This window comes from Octopus bimaculoides, chromosome 3 (assembly GCF_046866305.1).
Source record: "Octopus bimaculoides isolate indiv1 chromosome 3, ASM4686630v1, whole genome shotgun sequence".
Lineage (NCBI taxonomy): Eukaryota > Metazoa > Mollusca > Cephalopoda > Octopoda > Octopodidae > Octopus > Octopus bimaculoides.
This window is the reverse complement of record NC_142930.1, coordinates 129,133,226-129,138,225: the sequence shown is the minus strand read 5'-3', so window position 1 is coordinate 129,138,225 and position 5,000 is coordinate 129,133,226.

The following is a 5,000-nucleotide window of genomic DNA, read 5'->3' as shown; positions in this document are numbered from 1 at the left end:
GAGAGGAAATAAATAGCGGTGACGATGCTGCAGGTGGGTAGAAATTGTAGAGGAAGCGTCGAAGAAGTAATCAAAGAATTTTTTTCTTTTCTTGTGTGTTATCATCGACAACGACGGGCGACGAAGTAATAGAAATATATATAGGCGCAAGAGTGGCTGTGTGGTAAGTAGCTTGCTTACCAACCACATGGTTACAAGAGCCATGTATGACAGTGCAGAGTCTTACTGAAACACATATGTCCTTCCATTGCATACACTGTCTATCCAGGGCTTAACAATTATTTCCTGGACCTCAATGTAGGCGGCAGAGTTAACTCTAAGGCCTTGTGGAAAGAGATAAGGAGGCATCACATGTCCTTCATTAAAACCATGACAGTTGCAGGAAATTCTGTATGTATAACACTTAGAACTTCAGAAGGGTCTGCACATAACCATTTGTCATTTCTTCAGTTAACTTTTTGATCTTGTTCGAAGTTTTTCTCATTTGAGAAAAACCAAATCAAATCTTCTGCTGGATTTCTCACTTTGTTTAAGAGCCTTTTAGATCTGATGTAGGGATTTTCCTTTTATTTTTTGGACAAATTGACCTTATCATATAAGACTTATATCTGATGTTTTCGTGGACAACATTTCTAACTGTTCCTTGACACATGGAGATCTTTTGCAATTGACATCGTGGAGTTTCTGGGATTGTAATCAACGGTCTGTTAAACTAGCTGGATAAATTCAGGTGTCCTGATGATTTCAGGGTGTTTAGAATGCTTTTTATGCTTTGATACTGGTGATACGTTTCCATCTTCAGTTTCTAGCTCCTTACAAACTTTGCAGATGAAAGATCTGGCAACTTTTAAAAAGGGAGATATTTCTAAATTACTATGCTCAGCCTTTATAACCACAATAACATTCCTCTTCATTTCTTGAGTAAGCTGAGGGTCTGCCATTATTATTTTCTGAAACAAAGATTATATAGAGTTAGTAAAAAATACAGCAATGCCCCCCCCCCCCCAAAAAAAAAAAATATGTGCTCAAATACCTTACACACCCAGTATATATAATGTAGAGAGCAAGTATGTTGCGGAGATGGTGCAGACATGTGCACATTGTGAAGAAAGCGTCGAAGAAGTGACAAAAGTAAAGAGCAGAACAAGAAAGCATTGGCTCATGTAGAAGATAATGAAGAGAAAAGAGAGTGGACACAGCGAATACACAGAAAATTGTTTGGATTGAGATAGACAACGAAAGCAGATATTATGTGCGTGTGTATGTGTATGTTTTTGTGCGTTTGTGCATATGTGTGCGCGTGTGTGGAACTTAAGTGAGAAACGTAATCATATTTGTGTGAATATGAACACTGAACAACGATGCACATAGACATACTTGCTCGCAAACATTCATGTATACGTACATTTATATATATATATAGTGTATATGAATGTACACGTACCTGGATGTTTGTGTGTGCATATGTACACACATACACACATATATATGAAAAAGGATACACACACACACACACACACACACATATTCGTAGTTTCTTGGTAACTAGAGCAAGATAGCTGCGTTTTAAGCTGACAAAGGAAAAAGTTGTGTATGAAGAGAATAGAGAAAGATAGAAGGTACCCTGAGGGACGACAAAACCTAGACTTATATATACAAAGACAGTTATGACCTTAATGTGGCACATCTATTTACCTACACACCTTATTTAACCCCAAAGAATAGCAAAATTCACACATCATACCAAAATAAATCTCTTCACCGACTTTGCTATCGACCCTTTGCTATAATGTCGCTGTATATTTTTGCATTTGTAAACAGGTATGCTGCATTGTATCATTTTCACCCTCAATTTAATGACTGGGTGAAATAAAGATCGATAACATTAGGAGCAAACTGAATGAAATAGTAGAGGTGATATGATTGGCTAAAACACTTGCTATAGACGCCCCAGCATTGCCACTGCCTAATCACTGAAAGCAGTAAATATATGTAAATGCGTGTGTGTGTGTGTGTGTGTGTGTGTGTGTGTGTATGTATGTGTGTGTGTGTATGTGTGTGTGTGTGTGTTTGTGTGTGTGTGCGTGTTTATGAGTTTACGTATAATACATACATGTGGGTATGCAAGTATTTAGAAATGTCTGAATTATACAAACACGCATGCACGCACACACACACACACACACACACACACATACACACACACACACACACACACATACACACAAACACAAGTGAATGAATAAACAAAAGATGGCAGTCCTCAATGCATTTTGTGGTAGGAGTTACGTATATTCTTTGCAACTGTTTGACTCAGTTTCACATGAATTAAAGTTTCGTGAGCGTGTAGGACACCTTTGTCTCATCAGATTCTAGGAGCAACTAGCAATCAAGCGACTCCCAATATACCAATATACCACATACAAAGAAATTATATGGTCACATTCGAAATATCATCAAGATGTTTTAATAACCATCTATGTTGTCAGCAGCTGTTGAACTCAAGACAGTTGCTAATTCAATCAGGCAATATATATAGAAGTTGTTCACACTACGCGGAGTTAATATATAATTTGAATGGAAATAGATAAATGATAGAATTAATATATAATTTGAAGGAAAACAGATAAATGATACACACATACAAACATACACTAGACACATCTACCATCAGTTTTGTGCAGTTCGTAATTAAAACTAGTTCTAGTTCTCACAATTATTCTTATCAATCTTCCTTTATTCTCATTGGTTCCCCCACTCTAAAGTCTAGTATGTTTTTTTGGTATTTTACTTCCTTTCTGCTTTTCGTTCTAATTAAAAACATCCCACACACCATTCTATCTTGTTTTCTTCATTTTTATTAATTTTCTTCCTTCTATACTTCCTTATGTCTTTCCCGGTCATGGCTATTTCAATATTTTCGCATTGTTTCCTCACTCCACTCTCTTGTTTCCGACACACTCGGAATAGAAAAACTGAATGCTAGAAAAGAAGGATAAAAAGGAAATTATGTCAGTGTGGGGGAGAGAGAGAGACAAAAAGAGAGATACAGAGGAATAATCGCGGAAGAGTTCACACCTTGCTTGATAACAAAGATCAGATTTTCCCTCTAAGCATAATATAGAATATTAAATAAATTTAATTTTAATTGTATAAAATATAACATTTGAGGCACATGGGAAAAAGCATTTCTTACTTCTTCCTTGCTTTCCATATATATATATATACTGGAAGAGAAAAATATATAAATATGTATGCATATCTATCTATCTATCTATCTATCTATCTATCTATCTATCTATCTATCTATCTATTTCTCTCTCTCTCTCTCTCTCTTGATATATATATATATATATATATATATATATATATATTGCAAGGGAAGAATAGTAAGAACGGTCGGGTTTCTATAGATAGACTTATGTGTTTATTCACTTTTTCACTTCCTTACACATTTCCATTTTCCCTTTTGGTTTCCATTTTCTCTTCCTCTTTCTTTCTCTCTTTCTTTCCTTCTTCTTTTCCCAACTTTTTCCTTGACCTCTCTCTTCATTTTAACATACGCATCTCTTCTCCTCTCTCTATCCACTTAATACTACAACTACATTCTCAAATTTTCATTCACTCCACAAGAACCATTTCAATGAACAGCACATGGAATATACGTCCCCACACTTTCCATTTGTGATGAAAAATAGGAACTCCTATTGGAATTTACATACATTTTTATTTTTATTTCTATATTCATTCTCTTATTTCCCTATATACTCCATATTTGCTTCCTTTTCCAAAATAACTCCTCATATTGAACTCTAATATTTCCCGTCTATTGAACCATCTCACATCGTCTCTGATGAAGGGATATTCCTAATATCGCAGAAACAGCTGTAAGACTATATGTATATCTATATCTTTTTCCTTATAAATGTCCTGAAAACTCCTCACACCCTCGATTTTGTTATCTCATTTTGTCTAATATTATATATATATAATATATATATATGTATATATATATATATATATATATATATATATATATATATATATATATATATATATATATATATATATATATATATATATATATATATATATATATATATATATATATATATATATATATATATATATATATATATATATATATATATATGCGCAGGCTTGGCTGAGTGGTAAGAAGTTTGCTTTCCAACTAAATGGTTCCGGATTCAGTCCCACTGTGTGGTACTTTGGGCAAGTGTCTTCTGCTATAGCCGCAGTCCAATGACTGAAACAAGTAAAAAAACAAAAATATATGTGTGTGTATAAATGTGTTCGTGTGTGTTCGTGTGTGTGTATATGAATGTATGTATATATTATGTGGATAAGTAGGGTAAAAACCTAATTGTTTCCTCTCGAAGTATATCTCCATATTTCTTTAATACAACCCGGTATATAGTTGCTATTGTGGAGACAAAGTGGCCCAGTGGTTAGGGTAGCGGCCTCGCGGTCATAGGATCATGGTTTCGATTCCCAAACCGGGCGTTGTGAATGTTTATTGAGCGAAAACACCTAAAGCTCCACGAGGCTCCGGTAGAGGATGGTGGCGAACCCTGGTGTACTCTTTCACCACAACTTCTTCCTGTTTCTGTTGTACTTGTGTCACGCTGAATCCCTCGGAGAACTACGTGAAGGGTACACGTGGTCTGTGGAGTGCTCACCCACTTGCACGTTAATTTCACGCGCAGGCTGTTCCGTCAATTGTATCAACTGGAACCCACTTCGTCGTAACCAACGGAATGCTACGATAGTTGCAAGGTCAAAAATTCTGGAAAAATTGAGTTTATTTTATTATTAAATTCTCTGCCGGAAGAATTTCTACTACAAAATTTCGTACATGTCTATCTCACATGTAAATTTCCTATTAGCAAATGAAACATATGTAATGGTGAATAAATGATACCAAAACATTTTCCAATTTCCTCTTTTGTCATATATATATATATGTATATATATATGTT